General features: G+C 34.9%; 1 pseudogene; it reads left to right on the top strand.

The window, feature by feature from the left end:
• Nucleotides 1-4,221: 4,221 nt before the first annotated feature.
• LOC131939065 (26S proteasome non-ATPase regulatory subunit 13-like) lies at nt 4,222-8,943 on the top strand (annotated as a pseudogene).
• The last annotated feature ends 5,515 nt before the right edge of the window (nt 8,944-14,458 follow it).

The following is a 14,458-nucleotide window of genomic DNA, read 5'->3' on the forward strand; positions in this document are numbered from 1 at the left end:
TATAATTAAATATTGAAACCATAACTTTCTTTGAAACCCTTAGTGTCAAAGTTGAGAACCTTCTGATGCATGACATTTGATTGAATGGATTGTGTAGCATAACACTTTGTATTTCTTTGTATTTGATTAATAATGTTTGACATATGTGGTTAATGTGAATAAATTGAAAAAAAAAGGTTGTAAAAAAAAAAGTATTTCTTTGTATTTCTTGAATTACGAAATATCTCAGACAAAATATCATTCGATTACCATATTCACTTTAAGTCAATTATATAGAGTGGATGTATATCTTTTTCTAAACTAAAATGGAAGATTTAGATAGATACACTGTCGATTACGAGCTATTTTTAATTTAAATTAATATTTTCCAATCACTTACCATTTATTGTTTAGAAAAAAAAGTAAGAGATATAACACACTGATACATATATCCAGCTTTATGAATGGTTAAAACAAAAGTAAAAAGAAAAGACGCAGCGATATAAAAACAACAGTTGACTTTATCTTTTTAAATGATTTTTGAACACAATATTAAAAAAAAAAATTGACATTGATATGCCCTTATTAAAAATATATGCAATTGTTATAACAACATTATTAAAAATGCTAATAAAAACAGTGCATTTATTTTGTCCTTGTATTTTTTTAATGCGACAACGTCAGATTAAGCAGTACTATGACTACCTTGGTAAAAGGTTTATTTTGTTAAGTATTAAAAAAAAAAAAAATCTTCCCCGCCCTCATGACCCTCATACCCTAGGGGTCGGCAACCTGCGGCTCGCGAGCCGCATGCGACTCTCTTGATGTCAAGGTGCGGCTATCCAGCTCTTCGCACAAATATTAATAGTTATACTATTTCATTTTCAAAACTCATAGCAAAATTACACTGTAAAGAAACACAAGTTTAAACAGTAGAATAAATTAACAGAGTGGGAATAAATGCAGTAGAAAGTATACAGACAGCTGACAGCGCTTGGTCACCAGACCCAGCCGTGCTGTGGACAGTCGCCTAGCAACACTTCCATGCTTGCCACTGCAAAAGTGCCGACTTTTTCGAATATCTTTAAATAAGGAGTTATTTTATCCAGAATGCATTTCCCTATCTGTCAGTAATCATTAATTTGATCTGAGTGACGTAGTTTTTTTTTTGGTTATTAGCTACCTACTGTTGAGCCGGGTACTGGACGGTGGGGTACGAGTTTACCCTGCGTTCAGTGGGGTGGAAGATAAGCCTGGTGCGAACCAAAGGACAGCAGTGACCGATATACGGTAATCAAAGCGATATGTAAGCCAGTTGGTCGGAGTTTGCCGTGTTGAGGCCTGCCTGGCTAATGGGAGACACCTCCTGAGCCGGTGATATCCGTAAAGAAAGAAAAAAAAAATAAGCTTACTGCTTCTAAAGTGGATTGGGACAGTCCTATAGTTTTATTTTTTGATTACTAAATTCATTATTCTGCCGAAACAAGTGTATGTTTGTGTATGAATAAATATTATTTCATATTTAAAGCTATTTATTTTAAAAACTTGGACATTTTAACTTTTGGCTCTTCCGTCTCAAAAGGTTGCCGACCCCTGCCATAGCCCATAACCCCCATATCTGCATCTCATTTGTCCCATGACCCCACCCCTGTTGTGCAATACTGTATTAAAGATAACAGAAAAAGAAAAGAAAAGAACTATTTCAGACCCTCATCCCCTATACCCAATACCCTCTCCCTGCTCCTATGATATCGTTACGACACCACCCATCCCACCACTAGCGTCGAATTGTTTTTTTCCCTCAAATGTTGCTATAATTATGTTCTCTGTTGTCAATGTAATATCTTAAATTATTTACTCCAACTCAACACGGCTTTTGTAAACTTGAGATGAACTTACGACGTCCGGACGTTGTACTCCACAGGCACGTCGCTTGCTTCACGCCTGCCCACCCCTACCCCATACACAGCAATCACACAATGTATAAACATTGTTAAGATACACATCATTGAACCAGAATCCTCACATATATCCACCCACATTTCAATATTTTTGCCTCCATAACCCTCCTCTAAATCAACTCTACTTGTACATGTTCCATTTGTTAAGTAGGCCTTCTTGACTAGCACACACGTATATTTATTACCTCCCTGTATACCGATTGTAAATACATGTTGTTAAAGATGGTCTAAACCAGGGGTCTCCAAACTTTTCAGCCCGAGGGCCGCATTAACTATCAAATTTCAGTTCGGGGGCCAGTTTCTTCCAGGCATGTCTTTGATTTTTCTGGGCAAAGTTCCTCAGCTATCACCAACAAATGATTTTCCCTTGGACAAAAAGATCTCCGCGGGCCGGATGAGAGGACTTCGAGGGCCGCATCCGGCCCGCGGGCCGTAGTTTGGAGACCCCTGGTCTAAACAATATTTCTATTTATTGTTTGTAAGCATACATTTGAAAACCCATCTTCAATATTATTTTTTTTTCATTACGCAAATTTCTGTTCCATTACATGATTGAAATTATGTAAACATGTTGATATGCTTGTTTTAAATTGCAAATAAAAGCATTTACAGAATTCCATAAAAATAAAAATTTAAATTAAAAAAAAAATACCTTGTGTAAGGCTATGTAAATAAAATTAAGGAACTGTTATCTTATTACTGTTGGTGAGTAGCCTACTATTTTGACTAACATTTTTATAGATAACTAGTATGTGTAAATGAATAATTGATTTATGAGAATTGAATGAAATACATTACGTGAGAATATATATATATATATATATATATATATATATATATATATATATATATATATATATATATATATATATATATATATATATATATATATATATATATATATATATATATATATATATATATATATATATATATATACACATATATATGAAACACTATTTCGCATGATGGACAATTTACGCTTATCTGACCGTTGAAAACTGTTTCTTGATATTCCACCACTCATTTTAGATAGTGATGCTTCTTATCGAATTATGATTTGTATTGGATTCAGTTTCCTATGTATTGCCATGTTGATGAAGGAAACTATAACATCATGGATTAATCAACAGTCCTGAATCTTAAAATGATTGGATCTGTTGTGCATTTGTCAATATTTTATTATGTAAAAGTTCAATGTTGATATTATTTGACATTATTGTGGGCATACTAGTGGCTAAAGTTGCGCCATAACATTGCAGTTCCTATAAGTTTAAATGTAGGCTACAAGTGCTACACAATGAGACACTTTGTCATTTGATAAAAACTAGTGTCTTGGGACACATATTTGGAATACAAATGCTACATAGAAACACTTACCCTATATACCACATTTATTTGGATTCTCGTAGTCACATTGCTGATTTTAGTTCAGACGTATAAATAGTTATGAGGTCAAGCAGAAGAAAGGAGAAACAGAGCATAGAGTAGTCAGGTAGAGCAATAGAATTACTGGTCACGTGAGACGGTCAGATGACCACTGAAGCGTGTGGTACTGTTAGCAGTTGGAGATCTAGGGTGTAGCGGTCAGTTCTAGAGTTGGTCAGTAGAAAGTGTAACGGTCAGTTTTAGAGTTGGTCAGTAGAGGGTGTAGCGGTCAGTTGTAGAGTTGGTCAGTAGAGGGTGTAGCGGGCAGTTGTAGAGTTGGTCAGTATAGGGTGTAGCGGTCAGTTGTAGAGTTGGTTAGTAGAGGGTGTAGCGGTCAGTTGTAGAGTTGGTCAATAGAGGGTGTAGCGGTCAGTTGTAGAGTTGGTCAATAGCGGGTGTAGCGGTCAGTTGTAGAATTGATCAGTTGAGGGTGTAGCGGGCATACGTTTTAGTTCAGTCACAGTTTGTCAGTAGAGCGTGTAGGACAGTTGAATTGTGGGTAATGTTAGAGTAGGTCAGTAGAGTATGTAGGACAGTTGAAATGTAGGTAGTGTTAGACCATGCAGGTTTGCTACTTTGAATGGAGTATTTAGGTCATTTGATTTGTGTTAGTTATAAAACTATCACTTTACCACATGATAGAGACATTGAAGAGTCGGTTATTTATTAGAAGATTTATCGTCATTACAAATTTAGTATAAAATATTAGTTTTGTAAAAATACGAAGAAACATTATATTTATTTAAAAGTACTTCGACGTGTTTTTTTTTACGTTTTATTGTTTTTAAACATACTTTGTATAAATAAAAAACAGTAGCGAATTTTTATATTTTAGCCTATTTTTTATTGCCAAATGTTATTAAGTAAGAATTATTTGTCCATATCACTCAACCCAAATCCAGCCACATCAAAGTCTAGAAAAACTGGAAACTTTACTACGGGTGATTATTGGAAAGGTCATGATTTAGAAATAACACAAAGTGATGCTGAGGATGAACAAAAAGAATCCTCTCACACTAATACAAAAATGTTGTAGATCTGTCAGGCTGCGACAAATAGTGAGGGAGATGTGTTCAGGAAAATGGGAAAGTTGTATTGATCTCACAACTAAGGTACCATACTTAATTAAGGACATAGCGGTCATTGGGAAAACCATTTGCGAGAAAAAAAAAAGCAAGAAACGAATAGAGGATTTTTCAGAGTTGTAAAAAGTTAGAACAGTTCTTAATTTTTAAAAACACGTATTCAAAAAAGTAAAAGTTTCCTTATATATTTAATTGCTTTACAGTTTTAATAAAATATTGACTTTACTATGCAATGTATACCATTTTTCATACATTAAACTTACTTTTATTTTTTATAGTCATTTGACCAAGAATGGGTTTGTCTGATCTGAAAGGTAAACGATGCTTTTAATCATAAATTATAACAGTGAGATATCAAAAATGTAAATGTCCATATAAGGCAATGTAATTATATTTGATACATTTAAAATGGTTATATAATACGATGTGATCATATTTGCAATATTTAAAGGAAACATAATAAAATATAGCACTATCTATGATATGTTATACGGCCTATATACAGTATAACCATACCTAATTACGCCGGGACTTTAAAATGTTTACATTGGAGTGCTACGAATTATTGCAAGGTATGTCTTGTATGTATCTAACGTGCCCAGCATATGTCTGGCGAGGGTCTAACATAGACGTTGTCAGGATTGTGTGATATACTGGAAGGTAAACCGTCTAGTAGAGGTTCATTTAGTAAATGTTGATGTTACATCTGTTACATTGTCACCATCAGGTCGGACAACTTGCTCTTTAATTGATTTAAAAAAAAAAAGTAATTCACTAATAATGCCAAATGTTATTTTACACTTTCTTTTCATGAAATCCTGAACTACTTGTATAATCATAGTTTATGGCTGCTGAAATCTGAAGAAAAGCCAATCTACATCTATTACCCAGTTTTTAAAGAGCCACATTTTTGTTTCAATATTTGGTATTTGATTGGGATTACGTAAATAAATTAGATTTGTTATTTTAAATAATTCGCTTTAACTGTGATATAATATTTATTCATACAAAAACATACACATGTTTTGCCAGCGTGATAAAATTAGACATCAAATAATATAACTAAAGGACTCTCCCCATCCACTTTAGAAGCTGTTAACTTTTTTTTTCTTAACGGATATCACCGGCTCTGGATGTGTCTCCCATTAGCCAGGCATCCATCGACACGACAAACTCAGACTAACTGGCTTGGGTATTGGGTTGATTACCGTGTATTTGTCACTTCTATCCTTTTGTTCTCACCAGGCTTATCTTCCACCCCACGGAGCCCAGGGTAAACTCGTACCCTACCGTCCAGTACCCAGCTCGACCGTAGGAAGCTAATAACTAAAAAAAATTAAAATGAATTAATATAACTATTAGTATTTGTGAAAGCAGCTGGAGAGCACATTTTGACATCAAAAGAGCCGCATGCGGCTCGCGAGACGCAGGTTGCCGACCCCTGGCTTATACTACTTATATGAATGTATTATTGATAAAATAATTGTTTCCGGATAGGAAGCTGCGAGTAAACATTGATTCAGCTGAATAAATTGCGTCTCTTAGAAAAATGTATACATTAAAGTCACTGTTTACAACTTTTATAGCATGAAAGATTTTTAATGCATATTAGCATGACTACTAATTTGTTTTATATTTTCTAAAACCATCAAATATTTTTGTCAGATATTTCATACTGTGACCGTTGTTTTTCAAATATATCTTTCTAAACTTTACAAAAACCGACCGGCTAGTAATTTGTTTTGCGTTGTCTCCCTTCTAATTTTTTACATATAAAAAATGTATTTAAATTAAAAAAAAACATACATTTTGATCCAGACAGTATATTTACTGATTTAGAACTCTAACCAATAATGTATGAACTATTAATTGTAATGGTAAAACTGTAAAATATGTGTAGGCCTATAACGTTTAAATTGCGTTATTAATTATTTTTTTTTTTTTTTAAATGTGAAACACCGCAACGCTTAAAAAGGAGTTTGTCGCAAATACGTTTTAGTAAAACGGCCTTCCGGCAAACGGCGTTCGGGCAATCGAAATTCGTTAATGTTTTGGGTTTTTTTTCTGAAATTGTCATAAGCCGATTGAGAAGAAAATCATCTCGGGTTAGGGGTGTCCATAAATAACGTCACACTGTTAGGAGGAAAAGGGGGGGGGGGGGGGGGTCCGTAATTTTGCGACGGTTTATGATGAGGGGGAGGGGGTTGTTTTTTCATTGTAAAAAGCAATGCTAGAAAACAAATTTTAGCTGTTATTTCTCTCAAAAATGTTTTATAAAATTGAAATAAAATTAATTAAAACACGCTATGTTGACAGAGTTCAGACAAGAAATGGGAACTATAACTGCTTTAATGAGCATTTAACGGCAATTGTGAGGGGGGGGGGGGGGGTTGGCTGATGTGTGACGTCATTTTATGGGGATCTGTCTTTTTGTGACTATGTGTGACTAAGGGGGGTGGCAGGGGGGGGTAAAAATTCTAAAAAAAAAGTGTTGTGAAAAAATGAAAAAAAAAATTACAAAAAGTGAATGAGAGAAAATTTAAACCGGACAATTATATGAACAATGATATAATTCAAAAATGTAGTGGTAAAATCTATAGTTATTCCTCAAATGTTAGAGATTTACAGTATCACTGAAAGGTAAATACACCATAGATATATGCATGCATACTCGTAATGTCTAGACCTCGTACAAACTAAAATTAACAATAACATAATCGTTTTGCAAACTCTATCATATATTTATGTGTTAAAAGAGAAATTTAAAAACTAAAACTGTTGTATCAAAAAATTATAAAATGTGCATTCTATCATATCTCTAAATATCTTCATAACAATAATAAAACGCATTACATAGAAACAAAGCAAACAATAGAATCAAATTTTCTATTCAAGTCCTACAACATTCTATGCACCATTAAAATGTAATTTATTTTTAATGATCATATTTAAAATCAAATTCAAACTCAGTATAAAATATAACATTGGGCCACTACTATATACATGTTCGCAACTTATGTGGGTCGGCCTAGAAATACATTGTGTGACTGTAGACTCGTGTATGTATTTTAATTAAATACATTATACAATAAAGAATTCCAGAATGTTATTGATTTTGTAAATATGTTGTTATAGACAGGGGTGTCAGTGTGGATAAGCTCCCACTGTCTATACAATGATATTTTTTCGTGTTATAAGTTTTATATTTATTGCCAGAAACGGTGATTTTATTTAGAGACAATGTTTCTGTTTTACCGACAATGAGACTTCCGTCCTAGTATGTCAGCGTCGAATTTTATCACAGAAAGGAAAAAATATATGTAGACGATAGAAATAATATATTTTAGAAACATATCAACCATACCTAACGTAGCTGGTTATCTAGCAGAACAACAAAGAAAAGTACGGGTGATGTTTCCACTGAATGGGGACTTAAGAGTTATACAACAAAAAATATGGCATCAATTCTAAGGCTTGTGTAGTTTGTAAGACACAATATACTTTCAAAAGGAGATGGAATATTACGGCTGTATGAGAATTCCCTGTCCGATTGTGAGCACAAAATCACCCCCCCCCCCCCCTCTCTGGCTGAGCTTTGTGTTTATGTTGTCCAGCAATACCCAGATCCGAAACAAGCCATATACTTTCTTGAGAAAATGAAAGAGAAAGTTAAAACCAGTGAAGAAGTCAAATGTTTTGTGTATGACTACAATGGGTAAAATCTATCTCCGGTATAAAGAATTCCCTCCAGTGAAGTCCCTAATGGAAGAGTGAGAGAAGATTTTAAATGATATAGATGGAGTGACCACAGTACATGGACGCTTCTATGAACTAACAAGCAACTATCATAAACTACCATACTCAGTACTATCAAGAGGCCCTTAGATTCTTAGGCTGCACAGATCTGATAGACATGCCAAAAGCCGAGCAGGTACAGAGGGCTTTTAATATTGGTTTATTTAGGAGCTGTAATAGACGAGGGTGTATCCAATTTTGGTGAGCTCCTTGTCCATGATATCTTGGCATCCTTGAAGGGCACATATAAAGAATGGCTGGTTGATCTTCTGTATGCCTTTAACATCGGAGATATTGACAAATTCATAGGTCTGAAGGATAAATGGTCTACTCAGCCGGATCTGAAAGTCAATGAACTTGTAACTAGGAAACAAGATCAATCTGTTATGTTTGGTGGAGATGACATTCAACATTCCAAAGGCCAGCAACAGATACACAACGGACATTTGATAGTATTGCCCAGACTGTCAAAATTAACACAAATCTGGTTGAGCTGTTAGTCATGAAAGCTGTGAGGCGTGGGTTAGTGAGAGAATCTATTGATGAAATAGAACAGAAATGTCACATGACATGGGTACAGCCTAAAGGATCACAAACAGATTTCCGGCATGCAGACTCGCCTTGAGTTGTTTGGAAAAGATATTGGCTTGATGGAACGCCTGGTACAAACAACTACTTATGGGATTCTCAAATAATTATTGAGGTAATAGCCTATTGCATTTTTTCTTCTTTTTTTAACTATATTTGTTTTAGATTGATTTTTTTTTCATTAACCATAAACAACTGCAAGTATATAAGTATAAACAAAAGTAGGTTGCTTTATTATATGTCAGTTATGATTTTCAGTTTAGATGTCATGTTTGGGAAATATATAATTTGGTCACTTATCATTTATTTAAATGCTCGTGAAATACATTATAATTGAAATGAATTTTTTAAAAAAAGTTCATTTTAACAAAAGAACAATTAACATAAGGGACAGTCGTAATGGTAAAAACAATTATTTGACCAGTTTGACGTGTTAGGATTAAAATGCATAACAAGTTATCTTTAATCGACACATAACCTGTTGTCTACACTCGACACATAACCTGTTGTCTACACTCGACACATAACCTGTTGTCTACACTCGACACATAACCTGTTGTCTACACTCGACACATAACATGTTGTCTACATTAGACACAAGGAGGAACATGTTAATGTGAGGGGATACGTTTTACTGTACTTTGTCAAATGTAATTTATTTCATTGCGTGGGACACATTTAAGTGTGATGGAAAATACATTTTTTTTTCGGACGGACACATTGCAGTTGTGTTTTACTTTCAACTGTATTAAATGACACTGTCAGTTATCAAGTACCTGTGAAGTTTGAAAACTTAGTGACACTATTTAATTTACACCAGACACACTGACAGACAAATAGACAACCAAACATGCACCGTATTTGCATCTTTTCTTAAATCTATATATAAGCCATTGGTTAAAAAATATTGACTTTCTGAATTATGATACATGAAAGATAGCTCCAACGCAGGGGCGTAGCGAGGGGGGGGGCGGGGGGTGCGGACCGCACCGGGTGACACCATTTAGGGGGGTGACACCAAGGCAAAAAATAGCAAAATATATAGAGAAAAACTCGAGGGGGGGGTGCAAATCGAAAGTTTGAGGGGGGGGGGGTGCAAATCGAAAACTTGAGGGGGGGTGCAAATCGAAAACTCGAGGGGGGGGGGTGCAAATCGAAAGTTTGAGGGGGGGGTGCAAATCGAAAATTTGAAAGTTTGTCCCTGGGAAGGGTCTCTATGCCTCTGGGGGGGGGGGGTGACACCATTAAGTGCCGCACCGGGTGACACCCGACCTCGCTACGCCACTGCTCCAACGTATAGTAAAATATTGAATGCAATATTTGTGGAGTACATAATTTCATATATATATATATATTTGTTTTTTTCTAACATTTTGTAATTTATCGAGAGTAGAAAATTAACCACACGTACATGAAAACAAAAACTTTTTTAAAACATTCTTTAAATATTTTTTAACTTCAAACGTTGACTTTCAATTAAATAAAACTTAAATGAAAACACATAATTAAGTTGCATCTCTTCATTTATTTGACTGAAGTAAATCGATGCACCGAAATGGTTCATTTTACAATTTAAACCACAGTTGTTAGTTAATTCGCGTTTTTAATCGACAAGTTTTGATCTTTGAGTTTATGACTGTCAGATTCTGATAATAAAGTAAATTGTATTAAAAAAATAGCCATCATGTAGAGAATAGTGGCACTGGCAGCAATATTATCCAACACTTATTAAAACATATTTTCTCCACATTATAAAGGTAGTTGTACACAACCTCAGCCATACATTCCCCCGTGTAGCTACCCATGTCTAGGGAAGTTAAAAAAACGTGTAACGGGTAGCTCATCATCTGGTGAAACATACCTCACAATCACAGTCAGCTGATCAATTTTAGGTCGTTTTTACGGTTCTTTAATCACCCATGGTTTATTCTTAATTACTCAAACTGTGTTTAAAAAAGAAATTTAAAAAAAATAAAAAATGCAGTAACGTCTATTCCCGATTCTCTTGTTTGGCTGAAAAGAAAATTATTTGCTGTTTGTTATTTATCTGCTCTGCTTGTTGGCAGTCTATTGTTGAGTTATTTTGGGGCTTGTTTTTTTTTTTTTTAATATCACTTTTTAACACAAATCAAAACTTGCATATCGGATGCAATTTCTTTAACTTAAACTATACAAGGGAAATAACATTAATAAACTTGCATAATAATCGCTATCTAATTCGTCATAATAAAGAATTAAACCGTTTTAGGAAAAATACGGGGTAAATATAGGTAATCTATTTTTCTATCTTTAAAACCGTGAATATTTTATAGCATCATACTTATTTTAAATTAAAAAAGTATATACTATTATATTTTAAAACTGTGATCTGTGTGCATACATGTTTCATATAAATGCAAAAATACATAGCACCTAATGATGGTAGTTCGAACAGTTGTTAGTTGGGAAACATTTTGTTTTGGGAGAAAATATTAACAGATACATAATCATATCTAGAAAAGCAAGGGTCTCACATAGGTGTTGTCAGGATCGTGTGATATGCTGGTAGTTAAACCGTACATTAGAGTTTCATTTAGTAAATGTTGATGTTACATTTGTTACATCGTCACCATCAAGTCGGCCAGATTGCTATTTTTTTTATTTTTTTTAAATTAAGTAAACATATAATTCTATACAAAACTATCTTACATTACATTATATCTACTTATATAATTATAAGTTACTGTTGCTGAAATGTGAAGATCAGCCAGACTACATCTTTTATTAGCAAATCCTAAATGTTGTTATAAGACTAATATATTCTGACAGACTGAAGTTAAATATAGGCCTACACAAAGCGTGTCGTCCGAGTTATAGAAAGCCGAATATATATGTTGTTGTTGATGCGAACATAGTGTCATGGGGGAAAATTTAACCAGTGTCCGATAATAGAATCTTCATAAAAAAGTGATGTTAGGTTACTGGTAGTTAACTAAATACACACATTGCTGTCTAATGTCAATGCTAACCCTGTCCCTAACCCTAACACCAACCCTAGCCCTACCATATGCCTAACCATACTTTCTAACCATAACATTAGTCGAGGTTATAATACTACTAACAACCCAACACACCTATTTTATTATCGGACATCAGTATCTAAAATCATCCGTTTCATGCAACAACGACAAGTTTTGTTATAACAACAGCTGTAAGCATATACACTATGTTATATCAAAAGCTGATTAACCCATTAAAGCCCAAATGAAAACTACATGCACAAATTACATTTTAATGTTATTTAGTATGACATATTGGGTAGATTAGCACATTTATTACAAAAAATACAGAAACATTTACATAGCCAAAAAGGTAAAGGGGTGTACTCAGCTGCGTACACTGTGCAGATTAGGAGTGAAATTGTCCAAAGCAAAGTCGTTCAACACAAAGAGGTTTTTTTTTGTTGCATTTTTCACATCGCCAGCGGATCCAACTATGACAAATAACACAACGCAATAGGTTTTCAATATGCTCTGGATTATGACCATAATTTGTTTTAATCCACTGTAGGGACTGTTGATGATGTTGAACGACTGTACTTTTCTTTTGTAAATACGATTATGCAATTATTCGTCTGAATGCTAACTGATCCACATATGTCAGCTCATCAATCCTGCTAATTAAAACATGCAACCGCCAAGCATTAGCAATGGTCATTTTTCCTCATAGAGACACCTTCGCATAAAACGGAATTAGTAACAACTATTTTAAGCTTTAAACCAGGGGTCTCCAAACTTTTCAATCCGAGGGCCGCATTAACCATTAAATTTTAGTACGGGGGCCAGTTGCTTCCAGGCATGTCTTTGATTTTTTCTGGACAAAGTTCATCAGCCCATCACCAACAAACGTTTCTTCTGTGGACAAAAAGATCTCCGCGGGCCGGATGAGAGGACTTCGCGGGCCGCATCCGGCCCGCGGGCCGTAGTTTGGAGACCCCTGCTTTAAACAATACATAAGAAGATTAGAACACACTGGTTCACTATCTGATTTGTAAGGTAAACCATGATGTGACTGAGTAAATTTGACTGTCACAATTATCTCAGGAACAGTTTATACGTAAACGATTCACTACATACAATATTACTTTGAACCCATTCACTAATTATTTACCAACAGTCCCGCTAAGTTTTCTATCATAGGCCTAGCATGGTTTAAATATTGGGGTGTCGGCGCCCCACGTACATGTGTGGTTGAGCGCCCAAAGTTTTCTATCATAGCCCTAACATGGATTAAATATTGGGGTGTCGGCGCCCCACGTACATGTGTGGTTGAGCGCCCAAAGTTTTCTATCATAGCCCTAACATGGTTTAAATATTGTGGTGTCGGCGCCCCACGTACATGTGTGGTTGAGCGCCCAAAGTTTCCCAGTGCCTGTCTTAGCACACGGGGTCCGCCTATTGGATGACCTGCACAGCGGGATCAGTCGCGATACAATAGGGTTCTCCTCCGGCGCCCCGGGCTCCCATATGAGCACTATGGCCCCTACATTCGTTTAATTGGGGTGTTCTTCTTCACCATTGATGAGGGTAGTCAGAGTAAACTAAAGGTTTGTTTACTGCACATGTTGGTGCGTCTCCAGTAACTAATAATATCAAAGAAATAAAGTGCCGACACAATTATATAAAGGGAGATCTGAGAAACAAGGTCACACATTTAAAAAAATACATTATTGGAAAAAGTTTGATGACAACATTTTTAAAAGCTTCCTCAGTTTTTCTCACGTAGGACTAGTTCTAGACTTTAAAAGACCGTGTTTCTCACATGGACAATTCTATGTGGCCATCTCACGTGTTGTTAAAATGTAAGAATAATGTTTTTATTTTAAAAACTGTGGATATAGTGTTTTATTGTTGTTAAAGTATTATACGGAAAACGAAGTATAACTTAAGAGGAGTGTTTTATTTTTAAAAAAGCGACACGAGATCATTTAGCGAGCTAATTATGTGTTGTTAAAATATTATACGGTTACGAATTTTAAAACACTAACATGTGTGCATATATTTTATCTTAGAGATGTGACAAATAATAGTCGATGAATGTTACATTCAGCATTCTCCTAAAATATTATTTTTTCAGCAGGAAGTATTTTCAAATATCAAATCTATTCTAGCCCTGCCTTGCATGTGAATCACACCTTAATTTTGGAGCGGCTATTTTAAAACTTGGTTAAAAGTTTAACTTAAAACAATGCTTGACTTTATAGAGGTGTGTAAGTCAATATAAGGCATAGGTAATTATAAAACTCATTATGATATTATACATGCATTTCTGGTTAATTTACACTAAGCTAGTTTATAGAACATCTTGTAGTAAACCAATGTTATTGTGTTAGACTCATTCGAATGTTTATAGAATTCCCCACCCCATGCGGATCATCTCAACGACAGAATCGTTGAGCCTCTCTCCGACTGTGTCGCTGAGAATAAAACCCTTTGGTGGTTTCTCAGTCAACACTGTCGTTGAAAATAAACATGCTCTCCACAATTAGGAAAGCATAAACTGTAGGTGTTTTGAAGCTAATATTCCAGCCATTTTGTTTTGACGAGAGCTAGATCTAGTCCAGATCTAGATCTAGACTAGATC

The sequence above is a fragment of the Physella acuta genome, unplaced genomic scaffold (assembly GCF_028476545.2).
Source record: "Physella acuta isolate Inbredline_101_S28 unplaced genomic scaffold, ASM2847654v3 ptg000264l, whole genome shotgun sequence".
Lineage (NCBI taxonomy): Eukaryota > Metazoa > Mollusca > Gastropoda > Physidae > Physella > Physella acuta.